General features: G+C 45.4%; 1 protein-coding gene across 2 annotated transcripts in view; it reads left to right on the top strand.

The window, feature by feature from the left end:
* Nucleotides 1-26,393, top strand: part of stx16 (syntaxin 16) — a 108,453-nt gene that overhangs the window by 25,814 nt on the left and 56,246 nt on the right. Inside the window, exon 1 of one of the 2 annotated variants that reach the window (XM_059652888.1) lies at nt 8,039-8,058. The exons of the other annotated variant lie outside the window; for it this stretch is intronic. The gene's annotated coding sequence lies outside the window, so the exon portion shown is untranslated. Of the gene's footprint in view, nt 1-8,038; nt 8,059-26,393 lie in introns of those variants that run through there. 2 annotated transcript variants of the gene reach the window in all.

Genomic DNA, 26,393 nt, shown 5'->3' with positions numbered 1-26,393 from the left:
CTGTGATGTCTGTGTTGACTACTTTTATACTACTTTGGGCCTCCAGGCCCCAGCTGCAGTCTGTACCATCTCAGCATGGATCTGAGCAGAGCTGGTGGAGTGAGCCATGAACCAGGGTGCTTGCAGGGAGAGTGCACCATCTTTCAACCTGTGTGAGGCAACCTTGTATTTCGCCCATGGAGACAAGACCAATGGTGATGACCATCTCGCCAAAATCATCCCTACGGTTCCACGTCTTTCCTTCAAACAACCGCCGAACCTAAAACAGACCACCGTTTGCATTGAACTATCCAGCCTTCAGGACAACTTCGGCCACAACACCACACAACCCTGCCACGTCAGCCTCTGCAGGACATGCCAGATCATCAACATGGACACTACCATCACATGTGGGAACACCACCACCACTTGTAAGGCAGATATTCATGTGACTCGACCACTGTCCTGGATCAGCAACTCAGCACTCCTCAGGCTCCGCACCACATGCACGATGGACATGATGCTCAAGATGTCCCTGTCTGTGTCGGTCTCCAAAACATATCCCAATAGGGCTACAGCTGCATCACCCAAAGAGGTGAGTGGGCACTGCATAGTGGGAGCTGAGGGGCCTGTGCAGGAAGTTACAATGACAGAGGTGAAGAATATTTCAGGTTGTGGGTGGTGTTCCCACATGTGATGGTAGTGTCCATGTTGATGATCTGGCATGTCCTGCAGAGGCTGACGTGGCAGGGTTGTGTGGTGTTGTGGCCGAAGTTGTCCTGAAGGCTGGATAGTTCAATGCAAACGGTGGTTTGTTTCAGGTTTGGCAGTTGTTTGAAGGCAAGACATGGAACCGTAGGGATGATTTTGGCAAGATGGTCATCATCATTGGTCTTGTCTCCATGGGCGAAATACAAAGCAGTGCCTTAGACACGTCGTTGGGCCAAACTGGAGAATGAAAAAGCTACAACCAGGTATCTTCCCTCATTTTCATCAAGGATTTCCCAGGATGTTAGCCCAAATATTGATTGTAAGGCAAAAACTTCTGGAAAATCCCAACAGGTCTTACAGCATCTGTGGAGAGAAATCACAGTTAATGTTTTGGGTCCAGTGACCCTTCTTCAGAACCGTCTTCAGTTCTGAGAGTTTCCAACTGTTTCTGTTTTGTATTGATCCCAAGGTCCAGCTGGTGCAAGTTTGAGTTTGTTTCCACCAGTTGTAGTTGTTAAGTGTTCATCAAAACTTTGAACTGTTATGGTGTAGGAGCAGGCCATTTGGCCCACTGTATCTGAACCAATTCTCTCCGAGCATGTTAGCTTAGTACCATTTTCCTGTATTATCCCTCTAACCCTGCATGGTGTTTATTGTTCAAATAATCATTCGCTTCTCACTTGCATGTGTCAATTAGACCTGTCTCCACCACACTTCTATCATGCTTATTTCAAAAACTACAATCAAATCTTCCCTCACTCTTTGCATTTCCAGGAAAAAAGTCTCAACTTCTCCAATCTACCCTCGTATCTTGAGTGTCTCATTCTGTAAAACACTGTCTCCAATTAATTCACATCCTGAAGTGCGGCATACTGCCCACAGTACTCCAGTTGAAGTGGAACCAGTATCACTTGGAGAATCAGCTTATCCATCCTGCTTTTCTGGAATTGTTCACCCCCTGAAATGAGAATCTAAACACTCAATCGCTGAGCAGAATTTCAGCAGAACTGGTTCACTGTTGCTGATTTAACTAGACACTCTCTCTGTTAGAAATCGGATAGTTGAACTACATGGGATTCAGAGAACCTGAAATATTCTTCGACTCTGTCAATGTAACTTCCTGCACAGGTCCCTCAGCTCCCACAAAACACATTCTCCAAATGGTTGGAGCAATGGTTGTCCCACTGACAAAATGAAAAGACCTCCCCCACAGCCTCACTGTAGCTGTACCTGCTGGCCTTACTGGCAGTGTGACTAGACCTGCAGGTTGACCTTCATCAAACCTGCTTGCTATCTGCAAGCTCATTAAAACCTCTTGTCTTTATCACCCTCAGCTGTCAGTGGCTCTGATAGAAAGGTTGTGATAAGATAACACAGCTTGTGGAAATAGTTCTTCTCACTGCAAGCTCCATCAGCACACAGCATGTTGAGACACACAATCAGCTGATTCTGAAAGGATAGACTGATTTAGGAAATTGAGCTGGTTGTGGTACAGACACTCATAGAGTCCGTGTTTTTGTGCTCACAGGCTCTTTTACCTACGTGTTCTGTTCTAGAGCTATAGACAATGGTGATAGAGGCTCCAATTTCTTTCATCATAAAGCTGAACGGGACTTTTAGAGTAGTGTATTCAATTCTGGTCAACCTGCTATAAGAAAGTTGTTGTTAAACTTGAAAGGGTGTAGGAAAGATTTACAAGGATGTTGCTGGGATTGGAGGGTTTGAGCTATAGGAAGAGGCTGAATAGTTTGGGGCTTTATCCCCCAGAGGCTGAGGGGTGACCTTATAAAGTTTAATAAAATCACGAGAGTCATGAGAGGGGTGAATAGCCAAGGTCTTTTTCCCAGAGTAGGGGAGTCCAAAACTAGGGGGCATAGATTTAAGGTGAGGTGCGGAATGATTTAAAAAGGACCTGAGGAGTAATTTTTTCATGCAGAGGGTGGCGTATTTATGGAATGAGCCAAGTGAAGTTGTGGAGACTTGTACAATTACAACATTTAAAAGGCATCTGGATGAGTACCCAAACAGGAATGGTTTAGAGGGATATGGGTCAAATGGTGGCAAGCTAGGTCAGATTGGGATGTTTGGTTGGTGCGGATAAGTTGGGCCGAAAGGTCTGTTTCCATACTGTATGACTGTATGACTCTAATTGCAGATCTGGCTTGAGGTCAGGATTGCAGGGGCTCCTGCCTAGCCACACTGTGGGTACAGGCCAAAACACCACAACAACTACAATGCATCAGGGACAAGCTCCATCAAAATCTTACCAGGGCAATCAGGAATGGCAACCATGACAACAGCCTAACAACAACTTTGTAAATGAAATGGGGACAGTGAAATTTAATGGGTTTGATATCTGTAGCAGCTGACATTGAATTAGGATCCACCTCCTCATCCTGCCTATGAGAACAGAGGCAATGGCAAACCACCACGGACTAAAATACCACCAACAGCAAACAAAGTTCTGAACAAAGCCTTAGCAGACACTGAATAAGGGGCTTGTCTTTGCGCAGAACACACACAAAATGGAATACACGAAATGGAGGTGCCGGTGTTGGACTGGGTTGGACAAGGTCAAAAATCACACAACACCATTTTATAATACAACAGGTTTATTTGAAAACTCTAGCTTTCAGAGCGTTGCTCCTTCCTCAGGTGTAATGAGAGAGGAGGTATCAAGGTGCAGAATTTACAAGTAAAAGATCAAACAATCATACCACTGATGCGAATGCATTGAATAAAACTAAAATGGCTGCTGACCCTTCCTGTTAAATCTTTAATCAGTTAGAAAGAAGGTGCAGGTTTCAAATGATTAAAATGTAAATCCCAGAATTCCTTCAAGTCCCTGTCCTTAGATAACTAAAGGTCTTATCATGAATACAGGAGGCGACATCTCAAGTCAGACAATGCATTTTAGGTGTGAGGTCTTATTTAGAATCTGTCTGTTTCAATCTGGAGTCAGGCTGGTTTTGTTTCCAAAGCAGGGATTTATAAAATGCCTCATTGATTGACTATGTCTACAAATTGTGCATATTTTGAACAAAATAGAATGTATCTGCAAATGCAAATTCACCCCATAGATTTATGTTTGAAAGAGTGTATGAATGAGTCTGAGGGAGCATTTCTGTGCATGCGTATGTGTGTCTGTGTGTGAGAGAGAGAGGGTTTGTGTGTGTGTTTGTGTGTGTGTATATATGCATGCGTGTGAGTGTATCTGAGAGAGTCTACAGTATTGTGGGGTCACCAGCAGTGCGACATGAGCCCAAGATCACGGTTGAGGCCGTCTTCATGGGTACTGAATTTGGCTATTAGTCTTTGCTCGGTGACTCTGTTGTTGTGTATTCCAAAGTCCACCTTGGAGGATGTTTAAATATCTGAGGCTGAATGGCCTTGATCACTGAAGGGCTCCTCACCCATGGTGCCCATTCATCTGTTGTCGCAGCGTCTGCATGGTTTCATCAAAATACCATGCCTCGGGGCATCCTTGCCTGCAGCATCCGAGATAGACAACATTGGCTGAGTCATATGAGTATCTGCCGTTCACATGGTGGGTGGTGTTCCCACGTGCGATGGTAGTGTTCATGTCAAAAATCTGATGTCTTGCAGAGGTTGTATTGTGTTGTGATCGATGTTGTCCCAAAGGCTAGTTTTCTGTGAAACAAAGAAACCTACAGCACAGGAACAGGCCCTTCGGCCCTCCAAGCCTGCGCCGATCAATTTGGTGTGTTTAAGGTCTGGTTTGAAGACGAAAGGTAGAGGCGTGGGGAAAGTCTTGGCAAAGTCCTCATCATCATCGATAATGTGTTGAAGGCTGCGAAGAACATGGCGTTATTTCTGTGCTCCTGGGAATTACTGGACGACATAGGGCACCCTATCGGTCGTATCCTATGTCTTGTCTTCTGAGGAGGTCATTACTGTTATTCACTGTGGTCCTTTGGATGATCGATGAGTTGAGCTTCGTATTCCATTCCCATGAGGGCATCCTTCAACACCTTCAGGTGTCCGTCGTGTTTCTTCTCATCCAAACAGGTCCTGTGTATGTGTAGGGTTTCTCTGAATGAGCTGGCTGTTGTGATATGCTTAGGGTGGAAGCAAGAGAAGTGCAGCATGGTGAGGTTATCCTTAGGCTTGCGACAGAGTGAGGTACTGAAGTGTTAGTCCTTGATGAAGATGTGTGTGTCTAAGAATGAGACTAATTCTACAGAGTAGTCCATGTTAAGTCTGATGTTGGGATGAAACTTGTTGATATAACTGTGTAGTAGTTTCAATGATTCCTCACCATGAGTCCAAAAGAAGAAAATATTGTCAATGTATCTGGTGTATAACGTTGGTCTGAGGTTTTACACAACAAAGAAGTCTTGTTTGAAAACTTGTGCATGAAAATGTCAGCATATTGGGGTGCAAAGAGCAGCACGGTGGCTCAGTGGTTAGCACTGCAGCGCTCAGTGGTTAGCACTGCAGCCTCACAGTGCCAGGGACCCGGGTTCGATTCCAGCCTCGGGCGACTGTCTGTGTGGAGTTTGCACATTCTCCCCGTGTCTGCGTGGGTTTCCTCCCACAGTCCAAACATGTGCAGGCTAGGTGGATTGGCCATGCTAAATTGCCCGTAGTGTTCAGGGGTGTGTGGGTTACCGGGAGATGGGTCGGGGTGGGATGCTTCAAGGTCGGTGTGGACTTGTTGGGCCAAAGGGCCTGTTTCCACACTGTAGGGAATCTAAATCTGGTCCCCATGGTTGTTCCATGTGTCTGGACTCATGGTGAGGAATCATTGGTCAAGGTCTGTTTCTGTGCTGTATATCTCTATGACAATGACTCTAGGGTTAGAAATCACAGGACACCAGGTTACAGTCCAATAGGTTCATTTGAAAATACAAGGTTTCAGAGCCTTGCTCCTTCTTCAGGTGTTGACTGCAAGGGCAGAGGCCCTCATTTTCTGTCAGGTACCAGGCAGAATCAGAAGGAGGCTGCTGCAGGTTTTAATTTTTTCTGCAGACTTAGAGTCGTTGAGTCTTGGTCCAACTCATCCACGTTGACCAGATATCCTAAATTAATCAATTCCCATTTGCGAGCATTTTGCCCATATCCCTCCAAAGCCTTCCTATTCATGTACCCACCTAGATGCCTTTTAAATGTTGTAATTGTACCAGCCTCCACCACTTCCTCTGGCAGCTCATTCTATACACTTGCCATCCCCTGAGGAAAAAAAGTTGCCCCTAAGGTCTCTTTTAAATCTTTCCCTTCTCACCTTAAACCTAAATTTTGGACTCCCCTACCCCAGGGAAAAGGCCTTGGCTCTTCATCCTATCCATGACCCACATGATTTTATAAACTTTTATAAGATCACCCCTCAGCATCCCACACCCCAGGGAACATAGTCCCAGCCTATTCAGCCTCTTCTTATGCTTAAAATCTCCAATGAAGGCAACATCCTTGTAAATCTTTCCTGAATCCTTTCAAGCTTCACAACATCTTTCTCCTATCTGGGAGACCATAATTGAACACAATATTTCAAAAGTGGCTTGACCAATGTCCTGAACAGTCACAACATGACATCTCAACTGATCAATGAACTGACCAATAAAGGCAAGCGTACCAAATGCCTTCTTCACGATCCTTATTCAAGAAACTATGAACCTGCACTCCAAGGTCTCTTTGTTGGGCAATGCTCCCGAGTCTCTTACTCATAGGTATATAAGTCCTGCCCTGATTTGCCTGACCAAAATGCAGAACTGCTCTTTTATCTAAATTAAACTCCACCTACCACTCCTTGGCTCATTGTCCCATCAGATTAAGATCCTGTTGTTACCTGAGATAACCTTCTTCACCGTCCATTACACCATCAATTTTGGTGTCATCTGCAAATTTACTAACCATACCCCCTATATTTACATTCAAATCATTTACATAAATGATGAAAAGCAGTGGACCCAGCACCGATCCTTGTGGCACACTGCTGGTCACAGGCCTCCAGTCTGACAAGCAACCCTCTGCCACCACCCTCTGTCTTCTACCTTCGAGCCAGTTATGTATCCAAATGGCTATTCCTCCCTGTATTCCATGTCATCTATACTTGATAACCAGTGTACCATGAGGAACCTTATCAAACACCTTACTGAAGTCCAGACAGACCATGTCCACTGCTCTGCCTTCATCAATCTTTTGTCTTGACGATGTACTGTTGCTCTGTGAAGTTCTGCCAAGGTGACACCTGAATAACCGAGGTGGGAATTGTGCTCCTGTCTCCATTTCACCTAATATTGTATGAAGGAATGCCTGAGACTTAATGGAATGACGAAATAGATGACAGATATTTTAATTCAGGGTTAATAGGGTGAGAATTGGTTGTATAAATATGAGGAGCTAGCAATCAGTTGGGGGAGGGTTTTGATATTATGGAACGTGGTTAATTGTGAAGTAAAGTTCTCACAAAAAGTGTCAACTTGAATTCTGTTTAAATAAATCATCTTTCAGAGTATAACATCAGTAACAGAGGAGGGTGAGTCAAAATGTAAAGTTTCAGGGTATGATTACCCATCTCTGTTTTTGAAAATGAGCCTTAAGACCAGTGGAAGAGTGAAATTACAGTATGGATCTAGCTTACCTCTTTACCAACGAGGGAACAAGAAATGGCCTGGGAGATAGTAGGAACTGCAGATGCTGGAGAATCTGAGATAACAAGGTGTACAGCTGGATAAACACAGCAGGCCAAGCAGCATCAGAGGAGCAGGAAGGCTGACGTTTTGGGCTCAGACCCTTTTTATCACCTGAGCACTTTAATTATTAAATCGAAGCAGGATAAGAAGTTAAGTATTTTTCAGAACAGGAGCCTGATGGTTTGAACACTGATGAAGAGTTGGATAGATTCTTAACTTAAATGGATAAAATTGACCAAAAAGCCATTCAATGAACAACTTATGAGTCGTGATCAAGTTTTGACAATTTTAGAGACTGAGGACAGTACTACAGAAGAGTACATAATGAAATTCAGTAGATTGTATGCAAGACAGCAAAAGTTTCATTTAGAAATTCACTGTTCTGTGCTGGCATTTAAGTTATAGGACTTTGTCAAAGTATCAAGTAGGGAAAGACTTCTAGCTTTGACAGGAGTCAAACTTGCAGATAAACATGCACTGCTAGAACAAATGTCAGAAACACTAAGAAAAACCCAGCAAAACATTCCTTCTCAGCAGTGTTCATATCACAAAGCGGGTGACGGGTGATGCTATAGAAAACAGAGAACACAATGGTAATAAACAAGACTGCCTAGATACAGGTTACAGGTGACAGTACAAAGGTGAATTGTAACTAATGGAAATGAGGCAGTAGCAGTGGGAGTGGTGACAGTGAAGACCAGGGGGCTGCTGAGAGGTAAGTTTCCCATTTATATACTTACCTGTGCAATCAGCGGCCCCCATTTTTTGCAGCAGCAGCAGCGGGAGCAGTGACAGCAAGGAGCTGGGACTGCCGCGAAGGTAAGTTTTTCATTTCGGCAGCGGAGCTGAGTGGGAGCAGTTAAATTGCACTCTGGGAAGGTGAGTGAACTGATATATTTGGGCAGTGGCTGGCCCTGCTGTACAGAAGGGCTGGAAAAAAGAGTGCAAGGGTATAGTCACAGGGAATTCGATTATAAGGGGACTAGATGGGTGGTTCTGTGGTCGAAAACAAGACTCCTGAATGGTATGTTGCCTCCCACGTGCACGGGTCAGGGATATCTCAGATCGACAGCAGGACATTCTGAAGGGGGAGGGTGAACAGCTAGCTGTCGTGGTGCATGTAGGCACCAATGATATAGGTAAAAAACGGGATGAGGTCCTACAAGCAGAATTTAGGAAGTTAGGAGCCAAGTTAAAAAGTAGGACCTCAGAGGTAGTAATCTCAGGATTGCTACCAGTGCCACGTGCTAGTCAGAGGAGAAATAAAAGAATAGGCAGGATAAATTAGTGGCTTGAGGGATGGTGCAGGAGGGAGGGGTTCAGATTTCTGGGTCACTGGGACCAGGTCTGGGGGAGGTGGGACTATTACAAATTGGACGGTCTACACCTGGGCAGGACTGGGACGAATGTTCTAGGGGCTGCTTTTGCTAACGCTGTTGGGGAAGGTTTTAACTAATGTTAGGGGGGATGGTAACCAAATGAGGAAGTTAGTGGACAGTAAGGAGTTAGTAACTAAAGCCTGTGAGGAACTAGATAATGAAGTCAGAGTGACTAAGGGGAAGAGGAGGCAGACAGCAGATGATGAACGCAGAGGGACAAGTGGTCTGAGATGCATTTGTTTTAATGAGAGAAGTATAGTAGGTAAGGCAGATGAACTTAGGGCTTGGATTAGTACCTGGGAGTATGATGTTATTGCTAATACTGAGACTTAGTTGAGGGAAGGGCAAAATTGGCAACTAAATATCCCAGGACATAGATGCTTCCGGCGGGATAGAGAGGGCGGTAAAAGGGGTGGAGGATTTGCATTACTGGTCAAAGAGGATATCACAGCCGTGCTGAAGGAGGGCACAATGGAGAACTCGAGCAGTGAGGCAATATGGGCAGAGTTCAGAAATAGGAAGGGTGTGGTAACAATGTTGGGGCCGTACTAGAGGCCTTCCAACAGCGAGCATGAGATAGAGGCACAAATATGTAGACAGATTATGGAAAGATGTTGAAGCGACAGGGTGGTGGTGATGAGAGATTTTAATTTTCCCGACATTGACTGGAATTCACTTAGTGTTAGAGGTTTAGATGGGGCAGAATTTGTAAGGATCATCCAGGAGTGTTTACTAGAGCAGTATGTAAATAGACCAACTTGGGAGGGGACCATACTGGACCTGGTGTTGAGGAATGAGTCCGGCCAGGTGGTTGAAGTTTCAGTAGGGGATTATTTTGCAATAGCGATCACAATTGCGTAAGTTTTAGAATACTGATGGACAAAGATGAGAGTGGAGCTTAAGTAAGAGTGCTAAATTGGGGGAAGGCCAACTATAGCAAAATTTGGCAGGAGCTGGGGAATGTGGATTGTGAGCAGCTTTTTGAGGGTAAATCCACATTTGATTTGAGGGAGGCTTTTAAAGAGAGGCTGATTAGAGCGCAGAACAGACATGTCCCTGTGAAAATGAGGGATAGAAAGGGCAAGATTAGGGAACCATGGATGACAGGTGAAATTGTGAGACTAGTAAAGAGGAAGAAGGAAGCATGCATAAGGTATAGGCAACTGAAAACAGATTAAGAGATAATGGGAACTGCAGATGCTGGAGATTCCAAGATAATAAAATGTGAGGCTGGATGAACACAGCAGGCCAAGCAGCATCTCAGGAGCACAAAAGCTGACGTTTCGGGCCTAGACCCTTCATCAGAGAGGGGGATGGGGGGAGGGAACTGGAATAAATAGGGAGAGAGGGGGAGGCGGACCGAAGATGGAGAGTAAAGAAGATAGGTGGAGAAGGTGTGGGTGGGGAGGTAGGGAGGGGATAGGTCAGTCCAGGGAAGACGGACAGGTCAAGGAGGTGGGATGAGGTTAGTAGGTAGCTGGAGGTGCGGCTTGGGGTGGGAGGAAGGGATGGGTGAGAAGAGGAACCGGTTAGGGAGGCAGAGACAGGTTGGACTGGTTTTGGGATGCAGTGGGTGGGGGGGAAGAGCTGGGCTGGTTGTGTGGTGCAGTGGGGGGAGGGGATGAACTGGGCTGGTTTAGGGATGCAGTGGGGGAAGGGGAGATTTTGAAACTGGTGAAGTCCACATTGATACCATATGGCTGCAGGGTTCCCAGGCGGAATATGAGTTGCTGTTCCTGCAACCTTCGGGTGGCATCATTGTGGCAGTGCAGGAGGCCCATGATGGACATGTCATCAAGAGAATGGGAGGGGGAGTGGAAATGGTTTGCGACTGGGAGGTGCAGTTGTTTGTTGCGAACTGAGCGGAGGTGTTCTGCAAAGCGGTCCCCAAGCCTCCGCTTGGTTTCCCCAATGTAGAGAAAGCCGCACCGGGTACAGTGGATGCAGTATACCACATTGGCAGATGTGCAGGTGAACCTCTGCTTAATGTGGAATGTCATCTTGGGGCCTGGGATGGGGGTGAGGGAGGAGGTGTGGGGACAATGGCTGCAGGGTTCCCAGGCGGAATATGAGTTGCTGTTCCTGCAACCTTCGGGTGGCATCATTGTGGCAGTGCAGGAGGCCCATGATGGACATGTCATCAAGAGAATGGGAGGGGGAGTGGAAATGGTTTGCGACTGGGAGGTGCAGTTGTTTGTTGCGAACTGAGCGGAGGTGTTCTGCAAAGCGGTCCCCAAGCCTCCGCTTGGTTTCCCCAATGTAGAGAAAGCCGCACCGGGTACAGTGGATGCAGTATACCACATTGGCAGATGTGCAGGTGAACCTCTGCTTAATGTGGAATGTCATCTTGGGGCCTGGGATGGGGGTGAGGGAGGAGGTGTGGGGACAAGCTACACTTGTCCCATCCCAGGCCCCAAGATGACATTCCACATTAAGCAGAGGTTCACCTGCACATCTGCCAATGTGGTATACTGCATCCACTGTACCCGGTGCGGCTTTCTCTACATTGGGGAAACCAAGCGGAGGCTTGGGGACCGCTTTGCAGAACACCTCCGCTCAGTTCGCAACAAACAACTGCACCTCCCAGTCGCAAACCATTTCCACTCCCCCTCCCATTCTCTTGATGACATGTCCATCATGGGCCTCCTGCACTGCCACAATGATGCCACCCGAAGGTTGCAGGAACAGCAACTCATATTCCGCCTGGGAACCCTGCAGCCATATGGTATCAATGTGGACTTCACCAGTTTCAAAATCTCCCCTTCCCCCACTGCATCCCTAAACCAGCCCAGTTCATCCCCTCCCCCCACTGCACCACACAACCAGCCCAGCTCTTCCCCCCCACCCACTGCATCCCAAAACCAGTCCAACCTGTCTCTGCCTCCCTAACCAGTTCCTCCTCTCACCCATCCCTTCCTCCCACCCCAAGCCGCACCCCCAGCTACCTACTAACCTCATCCCACCTCCTTGACCTGTCCGTCTTCCCTGGACTGACCTATCCCCTCCCTACCTCCCCACCCACACCTTCTCCACCTATCTTCTTTACTCTCCATCTTCGGTCCGCCTCCCCCTCTCTCCCTATTTATTCCAGTTCCCTCCCCCCATCCCCCTCTCTGATGAAGGGTCTAGGCCCGAAACGTCAGCTTTTGTGCTCCTGAGATGCTGCTTGGCCTGCTGTGTTCATCCAGCCTCACATTTTATTATCTTGAAAACAGATTAAGCTTTGGCAGAATATCAGAAAAGTGGGTCCAATCTGAAATGAAGAATTAAGAGGGCTAAAAGGGGTCATGAAATATTTTTGGCACACAGGGTTAAGGAAAATCCCAAAGCCTTTTATTTGTACATAAGGAGCAAGAGGGTAACTAGAGAAAGGGATCAGAGATAATGGGAACTGCAGATGCTGGAGAATCCAGCTTTTGTGCTCCTGAGATGGTGCTTGGCCTGCTGTGTTCATCCAGCTTCAGACTTTGTTAACTAGAGAAAGGGTTGGCGTGCTCAAGGACAAAGAAGGGAAGTTATGCGAGGAGTCAGAGAAAATAAGTGAGATTCTTAATGAGTACTTTGCATCAGTATTCACTGAGGAGAGAGACATGACAGATGTTGAGGTTAGGGAATAGATGTTTGAATACTCTAGGTCAAGGCGGCATAATGGGCAGCAAGTGTTGGGTATTCTAAAAGGCATTAGGGTGGACAAGTCCCCAGGTCTGGAAGGGATCTATCCCAGGTTACTGAGGGAAGCGAGAGAGGAAATACCTGGGGCCTTAACAAATATCTTTGCAGCATCCTTCAGCACGGGTGAGGTCCCGGAGGACTGGAGAATTCCTAATGTCATCGCCTCGTTTGAGAAGGGTAGCAAGGATAATCCAGGTAATTATAGACTGGTGAGCCTGATGTCAGTGGTGGGGAAGCTGCTGGAGAAGATACTGAGGGATAGGATCTATTTACATTTGGAAGAGAATGGGATTATTAGTGATAGGCAGCATGGTTTTGTGCAGGGAAGGTCATGTCTTACAAACTTGATAGTATTCTTTGAGGAAGTGGAAAAGTTGATAGATGAGGGAAGCGCTGTTAATGTCATATACATGGACTTCAGTAAGGTGTTTGATAAGGTTCCCCATGGTAGGCTGATGGAGAAAGTGAAGTCCCATGGGGTCCAGGGTGTACTAGCTAGATGGATAGAGAACTGGCTGGGCAACAGGAGACAGAGAGTTGTAGTGGAAAGGAGTTTCTCAAAATGGAGAACTGTGACCTGTGGTGTTCCACAGGGATCCGTGTCGGGACCACTGTTGTTTGTGATATACATAAATGATCAGGAGGAAGGTATAGATGGTCTGATTAGCAAGTTTGCAGATGACACGAAGATTGGTGTAATAGCAGATAGTGAAGGGCACTGTTGGAGAATGCAGCAGAATATAGGTAGATTGGAGAGTTGGGCAGATGGAGTTCAATCCAGGCAAAGCGAGGTGATGCAGTTTGGAAGATCCAATTTAAGAGCAAACTATAAGGTAAATGGAAAAGCACTGGGGAAAATTGACGCACAGAGAGATCTGGGTGTTCAGGTCCATTGTACCTTGAAGGTGGCAACGCAGTTCGATAGAGTGATCAAGAGACATACAGCATGCTTTCATTCAACAGACGGGGTATTGAGTACAAGAGTTGGCAGATCATGTTACAGTTGTATCGGACTTTGGTTCGACCACATTTGGAATACTGCATACAATTCTGGTTGCCACATTACCAAAAGGATGTGGATGCTTTGGAGAGGGTGTGGAGGAGGTTCACCAGGATGTTTTGCCTGGTATGGACAGCGCGAGCTATGAAGAGGGGTTGAGTAGATTAGATTCTCACATGAGAAAGACAGAAGTTGAGGGGGGACCTGACTGAGGTCTGCAAAATCATGAGAGATATAGACAGGGTGGACAGCAAGAAGTTATTTTTCTCAGAGTGGGAGACTCAATTACGAGGGGTCACAGTTTCAAGGTGAGAGAGGAAAAGTTTAAGGGAGGTATGCATAGATAGTTCTTTACGCAGAAAGTGGTGGGTGCCTGGGATGTGTTGCCAGCAGAGGTGGTAAAGGCAGGCACGATAGCGTAATTTAAGATGTATCTTGACAGATACATGAATGGGCAGGGAGCAGAGGGATACAGATCCTTGGAAAATAGGCGACAGGTTTAGATAGAGGATCTGAATCAGTGCAGGCTTGGAGGGCCAAAGGGCCTGTTCCTGTGCAGAGCTACAGAAATAGTTCACTCTCTGTTTTGTCTTTTTTTCATTCTCTGCGGTTGGCTGGGAATCAGCGGTCTTCCCTCGGTTGACCAGTTCAACATCCAACCCGCTGTCAGTCCCTAAGCAAAGCAGTAATTCAGTTTCAAATCATCTAAAGTATTGTGAGAACTGTAATTAACCTCATCATAGATTCAAAGAATCCCTACAGAGTGGAAACAGGCCCTTCAGCCCAACAAGTTTATACCAGCCCTCAAAGCTTCCCACCCAGACCCATCCATCTATAAGCCACTTAATCTACACATCGGGTGTGTTCTAAACCCGAGACCCTACACCGTAGGGTCTCCCTCCCACCCACCTCCTCTAACCTTAATAAGAGGCTGTAGACTCGGTAAGGTTTTCAGGTTTTCTCTTTTTTTGTTTCTCTTCCTAGTTTAGTACTGTGTGAGCTTTCAGATTAGTGGGATATGGATGTTAGGACAGTTACATGTTCCTCTTGTGGAATGTGGCAGGTGAGAGACACGACACATGTCTCTGCTGGCCACATCTGCGGGAAGTTCACCCAACTCCAGCTCCTCGAAAACCAAGCTAGGGAACTGGAGCTGGAGCTGGAGCTGGATGGACTGTGGATCATCCAGGAGGCTGAGGGGGAAATTGATAGGATGTACAGGGAGGTGGTCACCCCTCAAGCGCAGCATAAGGACAGCTGGGTTACAGTCAGGGGGCGGAAAGGGAACTGACAGACAGAGCAGGGATCCCCTGTGGCCATTCCCCTCAGGAATAAGTATACCGCTTTGGAAACCGCTGGTGGGGACGGCCTACCAGGGGGAAAGCCATAGTTGTCAGGTCTCTGGCACTGAGCCTGGCACTGTGGCTCAGGAGGGAAGGGGGGAGAATAGAAAAATGCTAGTGGTAGGGGACTCAGTAGTTAGACGGATTGACAGGAGATTTTGTGGTCAGGAACGGGACTCCCGGAAGGTATGTTGCCTCCCAAGTGCCAGGGTCAGGGATGTCGCCGATCGGGTCTACAAGATTCTGAAGGGGGAGGGTGAGCAGCCAGAAATCGTGGTACATATTGGCACCAATGACATAAGCAGGAAAGGGATCAAGGATCTGAAAAGGGACCACAGAGAGCTAGGTTGGAAGCTGAAGCGCAGGACGAGTAGAGTAATGTTCTCAGGTTTGCTACCGGTGCCACAAGATAGAAAGGTGAGGAACAGTCAGCGAGTGCAGCTTAACACGTGGCTGCGCAGCTGGTGCAGGAGGGAGGGCTTCAGATACTTAGACCATTGGGGTGCCTTCTGGGGAAGGTGGGACCTGTACATGAAGGACGGGTTGCACCTGAACTGGAGGGGCACAAATGTCCTGGGTGGGAGATTTGCTCGAGTGGTTCGGGAGGGTCTAAACTAGTTTGGCAGGGGGATGGGAACCAGAGCTACACATCTGAGGGGGGAGGGGGCGTAGTAGTTGATGAGGCAGTGGCAGGATGCAATGAATCTACCGGGAAGGTTTTTAATGTGATGGAACAAAGGGATCGGTTAAAATGTGTCTGCTTTAACGCACAGAGTGTCAGAAATAAGAGTGACGAACTTAGAGCATGGATCAGTACTTGGGACTATGGTGTTGTGACCATAACGGAGACGTGGGTTTCACAGGGGCAGGAATGGTTGCTAGATGTTCCAGGGTTTAGAACATTTAAAAAGAACAGGGAGGGGGTAAAAAGAGGAGGGGGTGTAGCTAATCAGAGAGTGCATCACAGCAAGAGAAATGAAGGTTGCCGAGGAAGGTTTGTCGACTGAGTCAGTATGGGTGGAAGTTAGGAACAGCAAGGGGGCAGTCACCTCTTTGGGGGTTTTCTACAGACCCCCAAATAGCAGTAGGGAGATCGAAGAACTCATTGGCCGGCAGATTGTTGAAAAGTGCAAACGTATCAGGGTTGTTGTTATGGGTGACTTCAACTTTCCCAATATAGATTGAAACCTCCTTAGTGCAGATGGTTTGGATGGAGCCGTTTTTGTCAGGTGCGTACAGGAGGGTTTCCTTACTCAGTATGTGGACAGGCCGACGAGGGGAAAGGCCATTTTGGATTTGGTGCTCGGCAATGAGCCAGGACAGGTGTCAGATCTCGTGGTGGGAGAACACTTTGGCGACAGTGACCACAACAGCCTCACATTTACCATAGCCATGGAGAGGGAAAGGAGCAGTTACCAGGGGAAGATATTTAACTGGAGAAAAGGAAACTATGACGCTATCAGACAGGAGTTGGGAAGTACAGATTGGGAGCAATTGTTCCACAGAAAGGGCACAACAGACATGTGGAGACTGTTTAAGGAGCAGTTGTTGCGAGTGATGCATAAATTTGTTCCTCTGAGACAGGTAAGGGGTAAGATTAAGGAGCCTTGGATGACGGGAACAGAGGTGCTTCTCGTCAAAAAGAAAAAGGCAGCTTACATAAGGTGGAGGAAGCAAGGGTCGAGCTCAGCTTTAGAGGGTTACAGGCTTGCTCGAAAGGAGCTCAAAAGTGGACTGAGGAGGGCCAGGAGGGGGCACGAGAAAGGCTTGGCAGGAAGGATTAGGGAGAACCCGAAGGCATTTTACTCATAACTGAGGAATAAGAGAATGATCAGGGAGAAGGTAGGGCCGATCAGGGATAGCGTAGGAAACTTGTGCATGGAGTCTGAGCAGATAGGGGAAGCCCTAAATGAGTTTTTTGCTTCAGTTTTCACTAAGGAAAGGGACCTTGTTGTGAATGAGAACTTTGAGGAGCAGGGAAACAGGTTTGAACAGATCGAGATTGAGGAAGTTGATGTGCTGGAAATTTTGGCAAACATTAAGATTGTAAGTCCCCACGGCCAAACAAGATTTATCCTAGGTTGCTCTGGGAAGCGAGAAAGGAGGTTGCTAAGCTGCTGGCGAAGATCTTTGCTTCTGCACTCTCCACGAGATTTGTACCGGAAGATTGGAAGGAGGCAAATGTTGTTCCTCTTTTCAAGAAAGGGAATAAGGAAATCCCTGGAAATTACAGACCAGTCAGTCTTATGTCTGTAATCAGCAAGGTTTTGGAAAGAATTCTGAGGGATAGGATTTATGATTGTTTGGAAAAGCATACCGTGATTAAAGGGAGTCAGCATGGCTTAATGAAGGGCAGGTCATGCATCACAAATCTTATTGAGTTCTTTGAGGAGGTCACGAAACAGGTTGACGAGGGTCGAGCAGTGGATGTGGTGTACATGGACTTCAGCAAGGTATTTGATAAGGTTCCCCACGGCAGGCTCATTCAAAAAATCAGGAGGTATGGGATACAGGGAGATTTGGCTGTCTGGATTCCAAATTGGTTGGCTGACAGGAGGCAGAGAGTGCTTGTAGATGTTAAGTATTCTGCCTGGAGGTCAGTGTTGAGTGGTGTCCGCAGGGCTCTGTTCTTGGACCTCTGCTCTTTGTAGTTTTTATAAATGACTTGGATGAGGAGGTTGAGGGGTAGGTTAGTATGTTTGCTGATGACACAAAAGTTGGAGGTGCCGTTGATAGTATCGAGGGCTATTGCAGGCTTCAGGGAGATATTGACAGAATGCAGAGCTGGGCTGAGAAATGGCAGATGGAGTTCAACCTGGATAAATGCGAAGTGATGCATTTTGGAAGGTCAAACTTAAATGCTGAATATAGGATTAAAGGCAGGATTCTCGGCAATGTGGAGGAACAGCGGGATCTTGGTGTTCAAGTGCATAGCTCCCTAAAAGTTGCCACCCAAGTGGGTAAGGTTGTTAGAAAGCATATGGTGTTTTGGCTTTCATTAACAGGGGGATCGAGTTTAAGAGCTGCAAGGTTTTGCTGCAGCACTACAAAATCCTGGTGAGACCACACTTGGAATATTGTGTCCAGTTCTGGTCACCCTATGATAGGAAAGATGTGGAGGCTTTGGAGAGGGTGCAAAGGAGGTTTACCAGGATACTGCCTGGACTGGAGGGCTTGGCTTACGAGGAGTGGTTGACTGAGCTCGGACTTTTCTCTCTGGAGAGAAGGAGGAAGAGAGGTGACCTGATCGAGGTGTACAAGGTAACGAGAGGCATGGATAGAGTCGATAGCCAGAGACTTTTCCCCAGGGCAGGATTGACTGCCATGAGGGGTCATAGTTTTAAGGTGTTAGGAGGAAGGTATAGAGGAGATGTCAGAGGGAGGTTTTTCACCCAGAGAGTTGTGAGCACATGGAATAGTTTACCAGTGGTAGTTGTGGAAGCAGAGTCATTAGTGACATTTAAGCAACTGCTGGACATGCACATGGACAGCAGTGAATTGAGGGGAATGTAGGCTAGCTTATTTTATTTTTGGATTAGGATTAATCCACGGCACAACATTGTGGGCCGACGGGCCTGTACTGTGCTGTACCTTTCTATGTTCTATATCCCTGAACACTATGAGCAATTTAGCATGACCAATCCACCTAGCCTGCACATCTTTGGACTGTGGGAGGAAACCACAGCATCTGGAGGAAACCCACGCAGGCACAGGGAGAATGTGCAAACTCCACACAGTCAGTCACCTGAGGGTGGAATCGAATCCAGGTCCTTGGCCCTGTGAGACAGCAGTGTTAATCACTGAGCCACCGTACCACCCTAACCCTGGAATTACCTTTCCAGGCCAGTTCCCAATTGCAAACACCTACCTTTGTTCTCCCATTTTTTTGAAAAGCCAACTTCTGTTCAAAGTTAAATTCTCAATTTTAATGTCAACATTGAAGGACACTATCATAACCTATTGTTAGTCAGCCCTTAGCAAGAGATATCAACAAGGTACAGGCTCTGAATTTAAAGTACTGTCTGAAAAAAAAAGCATTTTCCTTTTGCATTTTTCATTTTGGCAACAGATTTTGTCAGTATTTGGTAAAGATAAGAAAATAATTGTAGATAAGGCAATAAAAAGGTGGATTGGAATTGGATTCAGATCACCAGCAAAATTTGTCACTGATAATGGGTGGAAATTTCCTAATAATTAATGTAGAGTTTTGTGTGAATATGAACATAATGGTGATAAATGCAGCAGCAGCAAACCTCTTTATCAATGGGGTATGTGAATAAAAAAAACATTCTGGAAGTTAAATAAAATTATATGTTCCAGAAGCGTATGTCCTCTCAGCAGAGGTATTCATTTTCCCCATAGGGCCCTGTAGTCTTTGAACATAGGCCTCAGCCTCATTCTCTGTGGTACTATTTTTGATCAAACTCTAAACAACTTATTGTGAAAGCACACAGTCAAAGTAAGCCTCACTCGAAGCTTTTTTCCCCTTTATTCATTGGGATAAGGGTGTAACTGATTGAATCAGCATTTGTTGCCCATCCCCAATCACCCAGAGAGCAGTTCATTGCTGTGGGTCTGGATGGCATATGGGCCAGACCGGGTAAGGGTGGCAGTTTCTTTCCCTAGGGGACATTGGTGAACCAGATGAGTTTTTACAACAATCAACAGTGGGTTCACAGTCATCACTAGACCTTTAATTCCAGCTTTTTTCAATGATTGAATTCAAATTCTGCCATCAGCTGTGTTGAGATTCGAACCTGAATCCCGAGAACATTATGTGGGTCTCTGAATTAACAGTCCAGCAATAATACTACTAGGTCTTCGCCTCCCCAGGTGTGCTCTTCATAAGGTCAGAAATCACACGTGTTATAGTCCAACAGGTTTATTTGAAAACACAAACTTTTAGAGACTCATTCCTTCTTCAGGTTTTAGTGAGAGTGGTAGTATCAGACACAGAATTTATAAGTAAAGATCACAGGGTCACTGAGCCATACTGCTGACAAGCTTGTGGAGATGGTGGTGCATTGGTAATATCATTAGAACCACAATCGGGTACCCTGGTTTCCTCCCACAGTCCAAAGATGTGCATGCTAGGTGGATTAGCAATGCTAAATTGCCTGTAGTGTTCAGGCATGTGTAGCTCAGGTGGGTTATAGGGGGATAGGTCTGGATAGGATGCTCCAAGGGTTGGTGTGGACTTGTTGGGCCGAAGGGCCTGTTTCCACACTGTAGGGATTCTATTCTATTCTATTCTATATATGGCATAAGTAATGTCTTGAGAACTGGGTATTTCTCAGTAAGGTCTGTCTTAATAAAATCGGGCTGTGTTCAGTTAAAAGCAAGCCCGTGATGTTTTACTATCACCATGAGGGGCAGCCTTCAGACATCTTTATGATATGTAGAGATTCTTTTTTGCGGGGTGGGAGCAATGAATTTGAAAATATTGACATAAATGGGCTGAATTCAAATTTGGAAATCAGGCTTCTGCAGCTTCCAATCCATTGGGTTGGTAATCAGTAAGAATGGATCAAGTGTCACATTGCACCACCAGTCTTATTTGGAAAACATTAGCCCCATTGTTATTAGTCAAAGTAGGGCTCACGAAAAGATACAGCAGCTTTCATAACTGAGATGGAGGAATGGTCAAGTCTAATTGTATAGCTGAATTGCCTGGGCACCCAAATTAGACCAGAGGGTGGTTTTGAAATCTTGGAGTTGAGTACAAATATGAAAAATCCTAAGGCAGAAGATATTATTCAGGCATGCAAAACATTGAAAAAAATTAAAAATGGAGCATTAATTGTCATCATTCGGAGATGTCAGGAACATTTAACTTGTTTTTAGTGATGCTTCATATGCAAATCTCTGTGATGCATTCGAGTGCAAGAATGTTAATTATCCTTCTGATGGGAAAGGGCAATAAATGCTGCCCTTAAGCTTGGGAAGTTAGAAAAATTAAAAGAATCGTTAGAAAAAATAGCAGAAAAACTCACTCTTGCTGAGAGGGTGGTTATGGCATTTTTCTTAGTGAAAATAATGGAAGAAATTCTGAAAAGGATTCAGCAGCAATATCCACTGAGTGCTGCATCAATAATATGTCACTGTGGAATAATGTACAGTCGATGAAATGTGAATGAGGAAAGACTGAGGTCGATTCTTAAAACAAATGCTGGAGAATGGAGAAATCTCCAAATTGAAATGGATGGATAGCAGCGGCCAGGAGATTGTTTAACACAAAAAGCACCAAGTTCCAAGAAACTGCTGGACGTACTGAAAGAAGGAAGCTTGGAACTTTAATATACAAAGAAAAAATGATAATACAATCTGTTGTCATGTTGTATAAAGTCACCCCTCAGCTTCCTACACTCCAGTGAAAATAGCCCCAGCCTGTCCAGCCTCTCTTTGTAACACAAACCCTTCAGGTTTGGTAACATCCTTGTAAATCTTGTTGCACCCTTTCCAGTTTAATAACATCCTAGTTAAGAGCTAAATAGATTTGGATTGGTTATACAAATATGGAGAGCTAGTAATCAGTGGGTGAGAATTAAATGGAGTATGGTTAACTAACATAAAGCTCCTACTAAAAGTTTTGACTTGGGCTCTATTAAAATACAGTTAACTTTTGGACTAGAATATGGCCATCCAAGGTTAGTGCCCTCTCTGTGCTAGCATCGTGAAGGCAGATGGGTTACAAACTGTTCTACTGGTGCTCAGTGTTAGGCACTATACAGATAGTTCTCCTATAACACGATAGTGGCATTCTTGTGTGACCTCATGCTATAGAAAATCGTGTTATAGGGAAATTGCTATACCTGTGCAGTAGAAAGCTCATGTTAATCCAAACAGCGCCCACCATTCATCAATTGCATTACAGCCAATTCGTGTTAATGAAACACCCGTTATATCAGAACTACTTGTATCTTGCAGCAGTCAATTTCAAACACATTTTCTGTAGACTGAGTTTCCAGTCACAGGAATTCCAAACTTGCGATCCAAGAAAATTCCTGATGACAGCTCAAGAGACAGCTGTAAAGTCAAAACCACAACTGTAATATTTCAGGGGATTATCACCAGCAGCGGTTGCCTCACTGTCACTCTAACTACTTACCTCACAATAAATGTGCAACTGTTCCCTAGATTGCACCTTCAAGATTTTAACAGCCGCCAAACTCTGGGAACGGTGAGTATTCCATGCAAAGCTCGAAGATCTTCACATTAAAGAAACCTCAGTGACCAGCAAATAATCTTTCAGGCACTGAATAAATTGTTAATCTAACTCTGCTATTCTTTGGTTCAATGGACATTTTATAATGCATATTTACTGTTGATACAGGTGACCAGTCAGTAACTAAATCTTTGATGGCAGATGGCACCCTACTTAGGAACCTGCCCCAATGCCAACACTTGTTACAGTTAACTGTTTAGGAGTTAAGGCTGCATTTACATTCAACTTTGGTGCCATGAACATCAGGCATCTCAAAGCACTTTATTGAAGTACTTATGAAATATTTTTGTAAGGCTAGCTTGGAGATAAATATTGATCAAGGCACCAGAGATAACTAAAATTAATTATAGAAAATGATCTAAATACTCAGCCAGTCAGGCTGCACTTGTAGACATGGACACAGAGCTAATGGACTGAATATTACAAAGTCAGAGATGTTCCATTGCTGGGACAGTAACTGGGGGAGGGAGGACTGGGTCCACAAGGTGACTAGCTTCCATGAGCAGCATGAATGGAATTCTGTTTTGTGAGCAGCAGCCAATCAAGAGTTCTGAGGAATGATCACTGGACCCAAAACGTTAACTCCGTTTTCTCCTCCACAGATGCTGCCATACATGCTGAGCTTTTCCAGCAACTTTGTTTTTGTTCTTGAAATTTACAGCATCTGCAATTCTTCTGGTTCTTAGCCAATCAAGAGGCTGTTGCCAGGGTTGCCCTCTATTGAGGATGGTCATCAGAGACAGTAGGAACTGCCGATGCTGGAGTCTGATATAATAAGGTGTGTAGCTGGATGAACACAGCAGTCCAGGCAGCATCAGAGGAGCAGGAAAGCTGACGTTTTGGGTCTGGACCCTTCTTCAGCAATTTTGGGTCCAGACCCAAAACGTCAGCTTTCCTGCCCCTCTGATGCTGCCTGGACTGCTGTGTTCATCCAGCTCCACACCTTGTTATCTATGGTCATCAGAGGTTCAGCAGCTCACCAGCACCCAATTCCTATGGTGGCCATTGCTGGCATTGCACCTGGTGGAAAACAATGCCTTGATAAAATCTGACCCTGAAGGCAAGTGGAGTCCGTAGGCCAGACAAGCAAAGAGGGTGGGACTTAGGGTCCAGGCAGTAGATAACACCTTTGCCACAAGGGCAGCCACTGCTGCTGGGATCCAGAGATGTGCCATAGAAAGGAAATATCCTCCCACAGCCTGAGTCCAGAGCCCTCTGGAAACCCCCAGGCTTTACCTACAGACTCCTCTAATGATGGAAAGCCTTTACCAGCTGTTTGTAAAATGCCAGTGAAGGCAAGAAGAGGCCTTCAAGTAAAAACTGAAGGAACTGCAGATGCTGGAAATCAGAAACAAAAAGAGGCCTTTAATTGGTCACTTACGTGGCTCAATTGGACTCTTGGGAGGTGCGTAATCTGCCACATTTCCCACTGCTGGCAAAATGGGAACAGTGGGAAGACATTAGGCATGCCTCCCAACAACATCCCGTGCAACCTTGCCAGCTTCCACACTCCTCATCACAATGCCAAAGGCCTGGTAGAATTTAGACCAAAGTTTCAGGTCTGTGACCTTTCACCTGGGTGAAGTTAGAAATGTTTTATGTCATTGAAAGTGTGCAGTATGGGCAGCTAGGAAAGAAAAAGCAAAGGAAGGTGTGCAACAATATCAAAGAGAGGAGAGGTTAAATGGTAAAATATTTAACAGTACAAAGCCAAATGGAGTGACAATGGAACAAGCAAATAAGCAAAAGACTTGTGCAGAGGAGGTGTGAATGGTGGGATGGCTGTCTCCAAAAGCAAATAAAACATATACAGCAGAAACACAACAAAAGTACAAACAGTCAAAGAAACAATAAATAAAAAGGAGACGGTGGTTACGATCTAAAATTGAACTCAGGCTGGAGTCAGAAGCTTGCAGAATGCTCAGTGGAAAGATGAGGTTCTGCCCTTCAAGCTGGGGTTGGGCTTCACTGGCACACTTCAACAGGTCAAGGGCAGAAGGAGCAAGGCAGAGAATTAAAATTACTGGCAACTGGTGTGGGTTATGGTTATGAACTGAATGGAGGTGTTCTGCAAAGTGGTCATTCAGTCAATGCTTGGACTGCCCATAGTGGAGGAAAATGCCTTGCGAACAGAGAATACAATTGGCTACAATGGAACAAAATAATAGTGAATTGCTGTTTCACCCGGAAGTAGTATTTGGGGTCTTACATGCTGAGAAGTGAAGAGGTGAAGTGGAATTCATGTGTTTACTTTGAAGGATGCTGTGGACAGGGAGAAGCTGTTGGGAGGGATGGAGGAGAGGAGCAGGGAGGGTGGTGTGATGGGAGTGGACTCGAGAATGCTGAAACGGAAGTGAAGATGCATGTGATGGTGGTATCACACAAGAGGTTGTGGTCATGGTACAGAAATAGCAAAAGAAAGGAGATGAGGGGAATTTTCTTTTGTGTAGCAAGTTGTGATGTGGGAGACCCTGTCTGAAAGGGCAGTAGGATTAGATTCAATAGTAGGTTTCAAAAGGGAATTGGGATAAAAGCTTGAATAGGAATAATTTTCTTGGCTATAAATCAATGTCATGCCAAGGAAGGAAATATTAGGCTATCCATGTATGCATTTGAAATTTAGAACGACACTTTATAAATGATCTGTTCTGAAGAAGTCACGGGACTCAAAACATTAATTCTGCTTTTTCTCCACAGATTCTGCCAGATCTGCTGAGTTTTTCCAGCAATTTCTGATTCTGTTATAAATGTTCTTGTTCATTTAAATGTCTGTACATATGCTGACAGCTGTTCAGTTTTAGAGCATCATCATTATCACAGGATCCCTACAGTGTGGAAACACCCTTCGGCTCAACAAGTCTGCACTGACCCTCACAGCATCCTACCCAGACGCATCCCCCTATAACCCACCTAATCTACACATCCCTGAATGCTACAGGTAATTTAGCATGGCCAGTCCACTTAGTCTGCACATCTTTGGACTGGGGGAGGAAACCGGAGCACCCAGAGGAAACCCACACTGACGCGGAGAGAATGTGCAAACTCCACACAGTCAGTCAGCCGAGGGTGGAATTGAACCCAGGCCTCTGGCTTTGTGAGGCAGCAGTGCTAACCACTGAGCCACCGTGTCGTGAATTGGAGGGCCGGCTTCACAACAGTAAAATGGCCAATGGAAACTTACATTGCATAATTATTCTCTGAAATATTTTCCCAAAAGATCTTATTCATAAAATCTGTAAAGATAGAATGCATTAAAATTTAAACTTGACAATGCACAAAATGCAAACCAGATCAAGCACTTTCGAGACAGCACGTAGCATTCAGAGATGCCTCAGTACACCCACTACACACATAATTACAACAATGCTTAACTAACCAGAACATTTTTGATTCCCCTATTAATTAAAAATATGTCTATCTCAGCCTTGAATACATGAGGCCATAACACAGGAATTATTCCAGAATCGACACAACTTCCAAAGAAAATCCCCAACTCATCAACTATCTCTACAGTCACCTCCTTCAATGCCCTGGGATGCTGACCATCAGGTTCTGGGGATTTATCGACTTGCAGCCCCATTGATTCCTCTAGTACAATATCTTAGGAACACTAATTGATGTAAACTCCTCATTCTCCCTAGCTACTTGGATCTCCAGTTCTGAGAGATCCCTGTATCTTTCTCAATGACTACAGATCCCCCCCCACCCACCCCCAGATCTGCTGAGCTTTCAGAAGTCCTGTTCCCTCTGAGATCTGGCCCTGAAGGAGCTGGATCAGTGTCAAGGACTCTTCACATTTAAATTAACGGTGACTTGGTGATGGAATACTGGACCCCGTGGAGTTATTTCATCTTCCACAGTCCTCATAAATCCATAGCATACTCCTCCCGCTCCCATAACCCACCAGTAAATCCACTCCCTAATGCAATCACAAGCCCACCTGTAGCAATCTCCCTCCTCCTCACTCTCAAAATCTGGGGGTCAGTTTAATACAAAAGCACTGAAATGGTGTTGTAATGGGGCAAAATTTGAGAAGCAATGCACTAGGACCTATAGGATGATGCTAACAGTTCTTTCTCCGCAAATTGAGCAGAAAGTTTAAAGTCTTTAAAATAAGCAGGTTAACATGTCTGCTCACTGTAACCATGTGAAGCCATTGCTCTTCAATATCCCATGATATCATTGCAGGGGATTGGTTAATGAAAAGACAAATGTGTTTCACCAGGTTAAATAGAAGCTCTTGATGCTTTTCCCCTCTGTTCTGTCAAGTATTTCCTGATTGCTTTTGTCTCTGAAGTGGGATGAAGAAGAAAGGATTTCAGTGCTGTTTTCTTTCAGTTGTTTATTGCAGATGCAAGGTAGCAGATAAAATTAAAAATGCACTCAATGAGATGTGTGTGGCATGCTGCTCAACTGCAAAGGGCGAGCGAA

This window comes from Stegostoma tigrinum, chromosome 19 (assembly GCF_030684315.1).
Source record: "Stegostoma tigrinum isolate sSteTig4 chromosome 19, sSteTig4.hap1, whole genome shotgun sequence".
Classification (NCBI taxonomy): Eukaryota; Metazoa; Chordata; class Chondrichthyes; order Orectolobiformes; family Stegostomatidae; genus Stegostoma; species Stegostoma tigrinum.
Note: the sequence above shows the minus strand (reverse complement) of the source record. Positions and strands in the feature narration are given on the sequence as shown.